Here is a 15,080-nt window from a genome sequence, read left to right as displayed (position 1 = left end):
CTCCTTGCGTGACCCCTTTCTTGATAGGTAACTTTCTACTTTTCTTGTGGAGAACCAAGGTAGCTGTGGAATCCTTGTAGATATTTGATAAGATACGTATGCCTCCTGTACTCCTTGATTACGCAATGTCTGTATGACTGCTGGTATCTGTACTGAATCAAATGCTTTTTTCATAGTCTATGAAAGCTATATAGAGAGGTTGATTGTACTCTGCAGATGTCTCTATTACCTGATTGATGACATGAATATGATCCATCGTAGAATATCCCTTCCTGAAGTCAGCCTGTTCTCTTGGTTGGTTGAAGTCAATTGTTGCCCTGATTCTGTTGAAAATGATTTTGGTGAATATTTTATACAATACTGAGAGCCAGCTAATGGGTCTATAATTCTTCAATTCTTTAACATCTCCCTTCTTATGGATTAGTATAATGTTGGCGTTCTTTCAGCTCTCTGTTACACTTGAAGTTGTGAGACATTGCGTATAAAGGGCCGCAAGCTTTTCAAGCATGATATCTCCTCCATCTTTGATTAAATCTACGGTTACTCCATCTTCTCTAGCAGCTTTTCCCCTGGTCATGTCTTTCAAGGCCCTTCTAACTTCATCGCTAGTTATAGAAGGAGCCTCTGTATCCGGTTAATCACTATTTCTAATGAAAGTAGCTTGGTTGTTTTGGGCACTGTAAGGGTCAGTATAGAATTCTTCCACTGCTTTTACTGTGTCATCCAAATTGCTGCAGATATTACCATGCTTATCTTTCAGTGCATACATCTTGCCTTGTCCTATGCCAAGCTTTCTACTTACTGATTTAATGCTGCGTCCATATTTTACGGCTTCCTCAATCTTTCCCACGTTATAATTTCGAATATCCCTTACTTTCTTCTTGGTGATCAGTTTTTACAGTTCAGTGAATTCTATCTGATCTCGTGAGTTGGACACTTTCATGTTTTGTCGTTTCTTTATTTGGTCCTTCGTTTCTTGGGAGAGCTTACCTACTGGTTGCCTTAGTGCCTTACCTCACACTTCAATTGCTGCTTCTGAGATCAACCTAGTTACGGTTTCATTCATTACCTATATGTTGTCTTTATCTTCATTTTCTAAAGCTGCATATTTGTTTCCGAGCACCAGCCTTGGTCTGCTTTTACCCTTACTGCCTCTAGGTTGGCCTGTTTCCTCTTGACTAAATTAACTCTTTCTCTCTTCAAATTGAGAGAAATCCTAGACCTCACTAACCTATGGTCACTGCACATTACCTTACCTAACACTTCTACATCCTGCACTATGCTTGGATCGGCAGAGAGTATGAAATCTATTTCATTCCTTGTTTCTCCATTAAGGCTTTTCTAGGTCCACTTCCTGTTGCTGCGCTTCTTGAAGAAGGTATACTCATTATTCGGAGCCTTTTCTTTTCCGCGAATTCTACTAATATCTCTCCTCTTGCATTCCTAGAATCGATGCCACAGTTGCCAATAGCTTACTCACCAACCTGCTTTTTCCCCACTTTTGCGTTGAAGTCGTCCATGACTACAGTATACTGAGTATGCACCTTTCTCACTGCTAATTCAACATTTTCATAAAACTGTTCTAATTCTTCGTCATCGTCACTAGAGGTTGGGGCGTAGGCTTATACTACCTTCATTTTGTACCTTCTCTTCAGCTTTATTACGACGACTGCTACCCTCTTATTAATGCTGTAGAGTTCATCAATGTTGCCCGCTCTGTTTTATTGCGATAGCAATTATATGGACACTCCAAAGCAGATTTCTGCCGTCGGCGTCGTCGTCGCCGTCACCGTCGCCGTCGCCGTCGCCGTTGCCGTGAGGTTCCGTATGACGTCAGTGGAGATGAAATCGTCGCCGCGCGCCGAACGCTGTATGTGGGAGTGAAAGGGCGCGAGGGACGCGCGCTTTCACGGGGAGTGAATGCACGGCGAAGAAAAAACGCGCGTTCTGCGCCGTGCTCCCTTAAGTGCTGCAGAAGTCTCTTTCCTTCTTTACAATCACCATATATGTAGAACAAACGCGCCTTCTTCCGACGCGCGAAAGGTCGTGGCGGGGAGGGGGGGAGGGGGAGGGAAGGGAGGCGACGTTTAGCTGCGGCATCAAGTGCCTATCAGAGGCTCCGGCAACAGTCACCAACGCCGTACGCATTTTGTGCGAACGCGGGCAAAACGCCGACGGCGTCGACACCAGTTCTGCGTGTTGCCGGTGCTGCTGCATGTCCAAGGGTATACACCTGATAAAGCTGCTATCATTACTCCGTATAGCTCTCTACAAATTTGCGATCGCAATTGATGCTTCGCCTTTCAGGTGAAACTGCGAGAACTTTTTTATGGACTAGAAGTGCTACCCCGGATTCTCTCTTGTCTGGAAGACCTCTGTAGCAGAGGACGTGGCCGTTAGTCAGCACTGTGTAAGCCTCACCAGTTCTTCTAACCTCACTAAGGCCAATTACCAGTCCCAGGCATTGCCTGATAATTTTTCAAATAATCCTGCTAAGCTAGCCTCACTCGAGAGGGTGCGCGCGTTGAACGTTGCCAGGTTCAGTTTCCATTGCCGGCCTGTCCGGACCCAGAGATTCTTAGCAGACGCGTAGCAGGCCTGACCGCCGCCTTGGTCAGGTGCTCCACAGCCACTGGGGACTGAGGGCCATGGGTTAATTGTCGAAGTCATGAGGGAGGTAGTGGCTGAATACTGCACCAGGGAAGCCAATTCCTGTTCTGGTGAGGGAGTGACTTTGATGAAGCTTAGTGGGCCTTCCTAGTTTGGTTGCACTTGAACTAGTATAGCCCCACTATCTCTCGGCAATATATTTTAGGGGCGAAGCTCCTTAGGGTGTGGGTCTGTCCCTCCTCTGTAGTAGTAGTAATCGTCGTAGTAGGTAGCCACGTCTACTTTTATGAGAAAAATAATAAAAAATTTGCCGCGTATCTGCGTGCTTCGCTGCAAATGTCGTCGAAAGACGATAGTCTTCTGCCGGCCGTACTACATGAGTGCTGGTCTGATCCGCGGCCACCCGTGATGCTGTGCTCGTGCCATTTCCGTCCTGGCATGAAGGTTTGTTTGAACAGATTTCATTTTACCGCATTATTTCATCAAGCGGCCATTTATGTTTTGCCCTGCCTCAGACAGGGCTTCCTTTATGTTGAATCGGCCGCATCTGGCTGGCATTGATAAAATTGAGGAGGCGCTGCGTGAGACATGGACGCCATCTGGCAATACATCGGGAAACATGAGCTTGTGCAGAGGGTTTCCTTCCTCCATGGCAGAGGGCGCTCGTAGGCGCGCAGTCGGGGAACGTCGTTCGTCGGCGCGCATAGCATGACATTTTCAGCGCAGCTTAAGAAACTAGGGTCTTTAGAGTTACGTATCTATGTATTTTCTATTAAAGGAACACACCTCCTAATACTTACCTAGTGATGTTGCGCCTCAGATATGCGTAATATTTACTTTGTGATCGATAACGTTCACAAGTATGAACAGCCGTACCAGTTTAAGTAGTGTGGGCGGTAAGCAAGTGGTCCAACTTTGGCCGGGTGGCTGAATCGGGTGACAGACAGACAAACAGACAGACAGACAGACAGACCAAATTTTCAGCGTTTAAGTTCCCCAAGAAAGACTATCGTCTTTAAAAAATTCCGAGAGTTGTGGCCGTAGCGGAATCGAACCAGGGACCCCTCGCTTTTGAACGCGTGGCGCTAACCACTACGCCACGAAGCGCACATGGACAGACGCACCACGATGGCAATAAATACCCAACATTAATGAAAGACTGCGCGTTTCTAACGCGTTTGTGCTAGCGCGTTACGGCCCATGCAAGAAGCTGGTGCAAGACACTGGCCTCTCCGCCTTACCCCCGTATTCATTAACGCTGATGGCGTCGCCAAACGCGGTGCACGTTCCGGCATGTGTAAACGGCAGCGTAAGACGCTGTGGCCTCTTCCCCTTAGAGTACTGCACGTTTCTAACGCGTTTGTGCTAGCGTCCCCTTAAGCGGGAGATGGTGCAATTATAATGAAGGGCGCTGTTATAAAATAGGAATGACGTCACATATGGCGCGTGTCATTGGTGGAAGTCAATCGTTCGATTTAGTGCGGCGAGACTGGGCGAATTACACGGAAGATTCATGGTTTACCGATGATTCCCTCCGGAGCTTCGCCCACTCATCATCATTCACCCCGTGGATATGCGGTGTTTTTTCTTGGCGGTGTCAGGCACCACTCCATACCTGAAAATGTGGTGGACTGGAGTAGGATTCAAACTTACGACCTTCAGATTTGAGGCCGGGTATTCTACCTCTACTCCACGCCACCACCGCCAGAAAACACAGGTATTATTTGGTCCTAATAAAGAAAGGTCAATTATCTTACAACGCGCACGTCTTTTTCATTACATTAAAATAATTAGGCGGCGTTTGCGACAAAACCTGGCAACAAGCAACCTTTGGGCGTGGCATCAGTCGCATTGTTTAAATCGCAATCATGTGAATTGAGCCCTCAAAAAATCGCATTGTGCCGCGTGCGACGGCACCGATTTTTGTCGGTCCAGTCGCGGCATGTGAAACCGCCTTTAGGGCGCGTAGTGCGAACAAAAAAATGTCGCAGTTTCATCTCAAAGGCGAAGCATCAATTGCGATAGCAAATTTGTAGAGAGCTATACGAAGTAATGATATTAGCTTTATCAGCTGTATAAACTTGGACATGCAGCAGCACCGGCAACACGCAGAACTGTTGTCGACGCTGTCGGCGCTTTGCCCGCGTTCGCTCAAAATGCGTGCGGCGTTGGTGACTGTTGCCGGAGCCTCTGATATAAATAGGCACTTGGTGCCGCAGCTAAACGTCGCCTCCCTTCCCTCCCCCCCTCCCCCACGGCCTCTCGCGCGTCGGAAGAAGGCGCATTTGCTCTACATACATGGTGATTCTAAAGGAGGGAAGAGACGCCTACTTCTGCAGCTCTTAAGCGAGCACGGCGCAGAACGCGCGTTTGTTCTCCGCCGTGCGTTCACTTCCCCTTGAAAGCGCGCACCCCTCGCGCCCTTTCACTCGCACATACAGCGTTCGGCGCGCGGCGACGATTTTGGCGCTGAGCCGTGCTCCCTCAAGGGCTGCAGAAGATAGCGCCAACCTTTCCCTTTCCCTCAAGAACCACTTATCATCATCATCGGCGACGATTTCATCTCCATTGACGTCATACGGAACCTCACGGCGACGGCGACGACGACGACGACGACGGCAGATATCTGCTTTTGAGTGTCCATATAATTGCTATCGCAATAAAAAAAGTTGTCGCAGTTTCACCTGAAAGGCGAAGCATCAATTGCGATAGCAAACTTGTAGAGAGCTATACGGAGTAATGATATTAGCTTTATCAGCTGTATAAACTTGGACATGCAGCAGCATCGGCAACACGCAGAACTGTTGTCGACGCCATCCGCGTTTTGCCCGCGTTCGCTCAAAATGCGTGCGGCGTTGGTGACTGTTGCCGGAGCCTCTGATATAAATAGGCACTGCGTGCCGCAGCTAAACGTCGCCTCCCCACGGCCTCTCGCTCGTCCGAAGAAGGCGCGTTTGCTCTACATACATGGTGATTGTGAAGGAGAGCAGAGACGCCTACTTCTGCAGCCCTTAAGCGAGCACGGCGCAGAACGCGCGTTTGTTCTCCGCCGTGCGTTCACCCCCCGTGAAAGACGCGCCCCTCGCGCCCTTTCACTCGCACATACAGCGTTCGATCTTGGCGCTGAGCCGTGCTCCCTCAAGGGCTGCAGAAGATAGCGCCAACCTTTCCCTTTCCCTCAAGAACCACTTATCATCATCATCGGCGACGATTTCTTCTCCAAATGACGTCATACGGAACCTCACGGCGACGGCGACGGCGACGGCGACGCCGACGGCAGAAATCTGCTTTTGAGTGTCCATATAATTGCTATCGCAATAAAACTGCGCGCCTGGAGATGACGTCACTGCCCGTTACCAGCAACGCTTCGCACAGCTGGCACGAGGCGTTGCTAAGCGGTGCACGTGCTGTCATCGCTCGGCGACGTTACCACCCTCTCACGTTTTACCCTCGCCACAGCGCGAGGCGCGGCCGACGTATCCGGCGTTCGTCGGCGTGCCCCGGCTGCAGCCGGTGACGAGATGCGACATGCTGCATTTCGTGCCGGCCTCGTCACCCGGAATGGACCGCATCCGCGTCTCGTCGAGCAAGATGGGCTGGTGGATAGCATGATTATGGAAGACGAGAAAACCGACCAACCAGTGCGCCGCGCCACCTAGATGCGTGCGCATTTTATACGAAACTAGGAGTTTCAGGGTGATACGAAACTGCGAACTCGTTGCACGTGCCGCCACCAGTATTCATCAGCCCATCGTGCTCGACGAGACGCGGATGCGGTCCATTCTGGGTGACGGGCGCGAAATGCAGCATGTCGCATTTCGATGCCGGCTGCAGCCGGGGCACGCCGACGAACGCCGGATACGTCGGCCACGCCTCGCGCCGGATTATAGAGGGCTGCGCTTTCGCTGGCGTGGCGTGCCCGTGCCGAGCGCGCTCGCGCGTCAACGCTACGTTGGACTACAAGGTGGCCTTTAGAAGACTGCAGCGCGCCAACCATGAGTATCAGCCCGACAATCGGGATCGGTTAAGTTTGGCTAAGATCCAGCCAAGCCAAACCAATTTAAGCAAAGTTAAACCTAAGAACCAGCCGAGCCAAACCAAGTTAAAGCAAAATGAAGCCTAAGAACCAGCCAAGCCAGACCAAGTTAATCAAAGGAAAGCAAAGTTAAAGCTACGGAAGGCCCACCAGCTTCACCGTTTGCCCAGTCTTCGCACCACTTCATGTGAAGCTGCCCCTAATTTTTTTTCGGCGTTTTTTGCACTCGATAATGTTTGCACGGGTAAGCGACGAAGTTGATAACGGCTTACCCATCTTTTGTGGGTTTTACCGCAGTGCAGCATGCGAGTTAAATACATTTTGCTTAGGTGCTAAATGCCGCTTGCCGCTTCCACCGTTTGCTGATGCTTTACCGTGTTGCTCTAGCTAGGGTGCGCGACTGTACGAGTGCATCGTATTGTATGTTAAAGCTGATGAGGCTTGCAAGGACTGACTTTGTTGGTTCTATGCAACCCCTTAAGCCGTCGCGTGCACCAGCTGCCACGCAGTTCGTGTTTTAACAGCGGAGGTGCTTAAGCCGGTCGTAAGACCATGACGCGTAAACAGAAAATGTGGACCGATCTTGGCGGTTCTGCAGAAAGGGTCCAAGCGCAATGACTAGCGAAGCTAAGCCTGGCTAAGTCTAGATAAGCTTGGTTGGGATACTTAAGCTTTGTCAGTCATCAATAGCCAATCAATAGCTAATCGATAATCCATCAATAATCACTAAATTCCGGAAAATACTGGGGATGACTTGATAGTGCTTAGCCTAGCCCAAATACATAGTCAATCAATAAATAATCTATAATCTATCAAGAATCAATAAATTCCTGAAAATGCTACGCATGACTAGGTAGTGCTTAGCCTAGCCCAAATACGTGGTCAATACCTTCTTCTTCTTCTTTCTGGGGTTTTAGGTGCCAGAACCAGTTCTGATTATGAGGCACGCCGTAGAGAAGCGCTCCGGAATAATTTCCCACCTGGGGTTCTTTAACGTGCACTACAACGCAAGCACACGGGCGTTTTTGCGTTTCGCCTCCATCGAAATGCGGCCGCCGCGGCCGGGATTCGATCCCGCGATCTCGTGCTCAGCAGCCCAACGCCTTAGCTGACTGAGCCACCCCGGCGGGTGGTCAATACCTTGCGATAGCCAATCAATAGGTAATCGATAATCCATCAATAATCAATAAATTCCGGATAATGCTGGGGATAACGCCCCGGCAAGTGTGGAGGAAGGGAGGAAGGAAGGAAGGAAATCAACTTTGTTAAAGGTCCTGCAGGCCACGAAAGCTTTGGGGCTCTCACGGAGCGGGCGTCGCGTAGCTTGTCCGTGACGTCACCGGGGAGATAAAGCTCGGCGCCGCCGCGACGGCGGCAGAGCTCTTGTTGAATCTGTGGCGAGTACATGTACCCATGACATGGGGCGACCTAAGAAGATCCGGACACCCGGAGAAGAAGCCGCTCATCTTGAAGCGCGTCGCGCGGCCAAGCTAGAATCTGCCCGTCGGTGGCGAGCCGATTCGGAATATCGTGCCTAGCCGTACTTAGCATTTCCTAGCAAAACTGAGCCTAGCCTAGTAAAACCTTGAAGAAACTAGGTCGATCACCAGCTCCGCTGTCTACTCCAGCCTTGCACCACTAGTGCAAGCTGCCCACGTTTTCTTGGATCTGTTTTACGTGTGGCTTCAACCATGTAGAATTGCTGCTAGTTGCTTCATTCAGAACTGTTCATTTTTTTTTCTTTTAGTGTGAGGTTTTCGCCTGGGCTCATTTGGAAGGGTCTTAATCACGCCTTGTTTCATCGGAATGACCACAGGCAAGTGCTTCTTTAAGAGCTTTATTCTTTACTCACGAGAACATCTTCAATATTGTGGTTTCTTGGAAATGTGTTAGAAAAGAGGTACCCCAGGGCGAGGATTGCTGTTAGCTGCTCCATGTGATATTGCTGTACGATTTTCGCTGAAAAGTTCGCGTCACATCTGGGAAGTCTTTACGCCTTGCTTCTCTCTGAGCAGACTTACGGCGCACAGTGCACGTTTGTTTCGCAGTGCAGTCCCTTTTTGCGTGAGCCGATTTTGTACTCAACTGAGTTCTTTCTAATTATCTATTCCTGCGTAGGTCTGCAATGCCTACGCCGCAAGGAACTAAACCCGGCCTTGCCACCAGCGCCCATTTATCTAGCCGGTGCTTCTCTACCTTTAATAATATCGTATCGCATCTCCCTTCCGTAACATTTAAAAAAATACGGAAAAGTTTATAAGTCTTTGGCTTTGTATATTTCAAAGCTACGGGAATTTGTAGTCGCGAAAACTGCATCGGAAAGGGCAGTGCGTCGACGTATGCAGCGGAAAAGCATCGGCGGTGCAGCGCACCGTATCTCGAAAGCGATTTGCAGACGGCTCATGGCGTTGTGCGTGCTGCGTTCTCGTCGCTCAGTTGGCGTTGAAGCGATGGACAGCACGAAGGCCTGTTCGCTCGGTGCTGCTGGCACGCTTCCTCACACCAGCATTTTGACAGCGTGTGTCCGCGGTCATCGAGTGTGTTGTGTTCATGTGTTCGTGTGCGCGCTATGAGGTCAACCCAGCGGGCCTCCGTTTAACCTCCTCCTCCGCAACGGATTCCACGGTAAAACCACAAATAAGGCAGTGCAGGGTGACATGACTGTGGCCTCTTTTGAAATCAGAGAAACGCAGAGCAAAATTAGTTTTGAAGAAAGACTCGGGAAAATGGATGAAAATTAATGGGTGGCTAAAGTGCACAAGTATCTGTACCTGAAAAGTGTGGACACAGAATGGAGGAAGAGGTCAAGAAAGTTGGCAACCAAGTACAGGGTAATTGAAAGCGTAAATAGACTACATGAACTCATCAGAAAGAAAGTAAAAGAAACAGAGACAGTGAACTAGACTTAAAGAATGGAAGCAAAAAAGGGTCATGGAGATTTGAAAGAATGAGAAGAAAGAAATTAGAAGGGAGAATCTGTACGATAACACAAGGGCCTTGCTATTTGAGGCACGAGCCGGTTGCCTAAGGACAAAAACATACCGGAGGAAATATTCGGAACTAGATGAGGCATGCGTATGCTGCAGAAAACAATCCGAAGACCACTCAGCGCATCCTAGTAGACTACGAAGAGATTCACCCAGTGAGAACCGTGGGTAACGCACACCTCCCAGAAGCACTTGGTTTTAAAGTGGGCGGAAGCATCAACCGGTCAGTAGTCGAGATAAGCAAGATACGTTTAGAATATTGGCGCAAAAGGAGGGAACACACTGATATGACTGAACCATAACAGGCATAGGCAGCGGCACAAGGTGGATGGAGAAATTTAAAAAGATGCATACAAGAATTAGAAGGAAAAGCATTGACAGCATACCTGAGTAACTCAATCAGGCTAGGAGAAGATTTGTCCCCGCCCCGTTTCAAATGGGATGCCAATAAATCATCATCACCATCTCAACGCGATCCTCCGTACTTTCCCCGGCGCGTGATTCTCTTCTCCACCTCCACGCCCATTCCCTCCTCCGGCGCTCGCTTCCTTCATGGCTTCAAACATCTCACGGCCGATTTCACTGGCGAGCCAATACGCTTGCGCGTAAAAGTCCGCCTGTGAAACTAGATGTACAGCGAAGCTGGAGCTGAGGTGAGGCAAGTACCACCACCCCAACTGACGTCAGATGACGTTACACACGCACCACTACCACAAGTGACGTACTTCAGGCGCGCACACACGTGGGCGGAAGTGCAGCATACATCCACGTTCTTCTAGGCCGTCCGCCAAACACAAGTGCCTTATTGAACTAATGTCTGAAAGTAAATTGCGTCAGAAAATGCGTACAGTAGGACTTACACACAAGCTGCAGGCATTATAGCTTCGGATTGTTATTGGAATATACGAGAAAAGATAAATCTGTGACGCGGAAACTGAAAGACAAAGCCCTCTTCCAGCTGCCGTTTGAGGCTTCTCTCAGTGGCCGATAGGTGGCGGTACCGTTACCACAGCACACATCCTTGTTCTTGCAGGCCCTCCGCCTAGCGCAAGGGTGTTATTGAAGCAATTGAATTTCTCAGTCAAATGCGTCGGAAAACTCGTAAAGTACGTACGACACACACAACATGCAGACATGGTAGCATCGAATTGTAATTTGAATATGCAAGAAAACATCATTTTGTTACGCGGAATTTCGAACACAAACCCCATCTCCAGCTGCCGTTTATTGGGTGAGCACGCCACGAAAAATCCCGGCCAACCACACCCAAATGAAATAAACGCTGGCGATTACGGGGGGTGACTGAGCAAGCAAAGTGCATTTATCTACCGGCCCTGCCGGCAAGTATGAACGTGCGCGCGCGTAGGCGTCTTGCTGGGAAGGTACGAAGATACGGAATTGATAAGTATCCGACAAAACATGAACACTGGGTCCATCGGCATGGTAATTCGGTCTCACATTATCACACGTGAATGGAGCAGAACGCATGCCGGAATGGCGCTATGCTGGACGACTTCGTGTACTCCCAATATCCGGATGATCAAGGTAACAACTCAGGCCATTTACCTAGCTGCCACGTATACCATCTATAACTGGCCTGAACACGAACCCTCCGTGGTCGGGCTGATTGTTTTGGAGCATCTCGGGTGCAAAACGATGTATTTTTGTGGGTTTGGCGCAGCTTGGCGCAGCAAGTCGGAAATGGGGCACTTTGGCGCTATTGGCGCTGCCGTACCACACTTGACAAAGTGAATAAAGCTGATCAACAGACAAAACTGAACAAACCTTGTGCAAACACTTGGTAAATCTATACCCGTAGTGCGCCGCCTATAGAAATTTTACGACGAGCAGTCTGTGCACCGCGCCCCAGGGGCCGCCACAGGCGCGCTGCCATTGAACGCCTTCGGAATCGAGAGCAAGTTGGCATCTGCCGCAGTCCACCGCTCCAGCAATGTTCTGTCGAGAGGCCTGGAATCGCTTAGTGTCATTTATATAAATGCGGAAAATCGGAAGGAAGACGTTCTCTGTCGTGAACTGTAAAAACTGTGATAGACACTTGAATGGGGCGTGTAACTCTGTGTGAGCTTCAGCCTCCTCAGCTGCTCAAGAACGGCCCGTATTTACGACCTTCGTCATGCACACTTTTCCGCAAGACGAGCACGACAAGCTGTACCGCCAGCGGTGGTTGGCCAATTGGCGGCAATGACTGCCATGCGAAGACCGCCTGCAGCAACAACACAGTGTTCTCGCCATCACTGGCACAATATATATCATGGAGTGTCCAACTTCGATAAGGCGCGGGACTCCATCAGAGTGGACATGTAGACCATGTTACCGCAGTTTTGCACAACCCAATCCGCAGACTTGCCAGGTGCATCCCACACACGCGTGCAATGAAGCCCGCTTCGTTTTCTTGACTAAAAATGCGACGTCTCGATCGTTCTTTTTATAACATTCTACTCTTGCCGCATTACTGTTACTTTACCTCAATAATAGGTACACGTTGTTGGTGCTGACTTATATCTGATTCCGCATGGCCCGATGCCGGCACACATTGTAGTGATGTTGCTACCATTAAATGCATGCGACATTGCCGAATAACCAGAGTAAAAATCGTCTCGTGAAGAGTAATTGTCAAGTTGTTAATAGAAATGCCTACCATGGTCAACGAAGTCGCCAAAAGCACGTGTGAATACAAGTGCGAATTATCGCTGCTCCGTCAATGGAATTCCGCTTGCTGCGCTCGTCAACGGACTGCCTTTCCCTGGTAGTGTTTTCTCATCTCGAAATTATCTAAGTCACTTGCTCGAAAACGTGCAAAGCTAAAGACTTACTAACTGTTGGTTATATTTTGTTGATTGCATCTGAAGATAAGCCACACGATAAATTTAAAGGTGGAAAAGCACCAGCCAAGGTTGGATAGTTGGTGGCGCCAAGGGCGGGTTCAGTCCTTTGCGGCGTAAACATTTCACTCCCACGCCGCAGAATGTATTAACCAAAACATTTACTAATTACGAAATGCTCACGACAAGAAACTCAGTGTGGAAGAGTAAACAAAGCAGTCTGCGTGCTGAGTCGGCTCAGACAGCACTAGGTTTATTGATTTCAAGACCTTGAAGAGAATTTTCTCCGAAAGTTGAACAGCATTACCTTATGCAGCAGCTAACAGGAATCCTCGCTCTGAGCTACTCCTTTTCTAAAAAATTTTCCAAGTAACAGCCATATCGAAGATGTTCTTAGGCGAAAAGAGTTAGGTTGTTAAAAAAGAACTTGCCTTTATTCGTTCTAATAAACCACAGCGTAATTTACCATCGCAGCAAACGAGGCGAGGCGAACACCTCGTACTGAAAAAAAACATTCATGAGCCATTCCACTCTGTGCAGGTAAATGACTAGCGAAGCTGTTTTGCGCACGACACAGAGGTGACAGAATTTCGAACAAAGGTACGAACATATTTATTGTCCTGATCGGTGGTCATCGTGACGATAAGTACGCACACACATTCACGTATAAGCTCTGTTATGAAACCTGTCCAACACGTAAGACGGACATACCCCCTTAAGCAATGGCTCATACCACCGCAAACGTGGCCTCCCCATTACGACGAGAGAACAGAAGTGAAATTCTACGCTGGAATGATGAGCGGATACGAAGCCAGGGGCGCTATAACGTAAAATGATTCCAAAATGTTTTGACTCCAAACTCCTGACGTCAAATTTACGTAACTACCGACGCAAGCATAGAGCGGTGAACCGCAGCGGTGTCTGAACAACCCAATCAAACACTCAACTCCTTTATAGGAGGTCAGCTTTGCTCGCTTCCAAAACCAATAACATTGTCTACACTCAGCGGTTTTTCTTATCTAATTGGCTGACAAGAGGCGAGGAGCAAGCTCTAATGGAGAGGGTTTCTATGGGGTCGAGCCAGCACAGTGAAAATAGATAACCGCATGAAGAGGGTGGTGCCAGCTTCTCCGATTGGTCCGTTTCGCCTTACTTAGCTTGCGGTGGTTGGTCGAAAATCGTGGCGGCGTGCAACGGAAGGACAAGAATGCCGCTGAAACGGATCCTCAGCAAGGAAGAGTGGGCAGAGTGATGTTGTATGCATGCCGAAAATGCTCGATAACGTTTTACTGCCACGAAAAAAGGCTTATCATGCGCAAATAAATAAATGCTCAACGGCAGGTGCGAGTAGCGAGGGCCTGAGCGATCGGCGGGCAACCATCTTCTATTCCTTTCGGAACGGGACAGTATGTTGCTATTCAGAAAAATTTTCAGTTTGGTTCGGCATATTAATGCATTCTTTTCGCGTACACGTCACTTTGGCGTGGTGAGTTTGCACGGTTTTGTGAGGTCGCGTGACAGAGAGGCGAAGTGGGTGTAGCCAGAAAACATTGGACCAATAGCAGAGGGCTAATGGTGAAAAGGCGTCGAATCAGGAATGAATATTTTTCTTTTGTGTGGTTTAAGCGTGCATAATCAGTGTGCATACGTTATATCAGATAGGGAGCTATCGCAGTTTTAGTGACGTCGCATGACAGACAGGTGAAGTTGGGAGTGGCCCGAAAATGTTTTGACCAATCTCGGAAGCTGATGGCAGAAAGTGGAATCAAAACAGTTTGGAAACATTTTGAGTTATAGCGCCCCAGCTGTGCAAGAAGACGTCGACGACGACGAATGCATGAGCAGTGGCACGAGTGCGTTCGCGCGGTTGAGCCGACGTGCGCCAACCCTTTCCCCTTGGTCGCCCTATCAGGCACACACTACGTTCCGCACTACGTCATACATTCACAGAGACACCTACATTTAGACACAGGTGGCCGCAAACCGAGCTCCGACGCGAGCGGCGATATGCGTTTGCTTTTGTTGTTGGCTCTTTCACTTTCACTTTTTAGGGGATGGTTTTTCTGTGCGGACGCTATAAAACCTCGGATCCTAGCCAAAGACAGCTTCGCTGTAAAAAATAAACAAACATTCAGCATGAAGCGACTAGCACCATTTCGACATTCGTGAAGCCACGCATAAAATAAATCCAAGAACATGAACTGCGCGACAGCTGGTGCGACGATTTACCGGGCGTATAAATCCAAACTCGGAGGACGCTTAAGCTTCGCCTTTAAGAGTGGAACGCGATAGCATTCGTAGATCCGTGACTGCGTCTCACGCTTCCCGGCAACTGCAGCTTATGTAATCGTAATTTTTACCTGAAAACGTTGGCGCTGAACGCTATGCACGAAAGCGAGCTTTCTGGTTCTTTCTTTTTCTTCCCCCTCCCAGCGGGCGCCGCCGCTACCGCGGATACATGGAGACGAGCGCCATCTGGATGGTGTTGCAAGGAACCGAGCGGGGGCGCCGCTCCCACTAAGACAGACCTCGAATGGAAACTGGAAAAGTGTTTTGTGCTTGAGTTTCCGCGCAAAAAAATTATGTTTCCTCGTACATTCAAAT

At 49.0% G+C, this 15,080-nt stretch overlaps 1 protein-coding gene across 1 annotated transcript in view; it reads right to left on the bottom strand.

Moving 5' to 3' along the window:
* The window catches only part of LOC119459172 (peptidase M20 domain-containing protein 2), a 39,531-nt gene that overhangs the window by 5,927 nt on the left and 18,524 nt on the right, over positions 1-15,080 (bottom strand). The gene's annotated exons all lie outside the window — the stretch shown is intronic.

The sequence above is a fragment of the Dermacentor silvarum genome, chromosome 7 (assembly GCF_013339745.2).
Source record: "Dermacentor silvarum isolate Dsil-2018 chromosome 7, BIME_Dsil_1.4, whole genome shotgun sequence".
Classification (NCBI taxonomy): domain Eukaryota; kingdom Metazoa; phylum Arthropoda; class Arachnida; order Ixodida; family Ixodidae; genus Dermacentor; species Dermacentor silvarum.
This window is presented reverse-complemented; position numbering and strand designations above follow the sequence as displayed.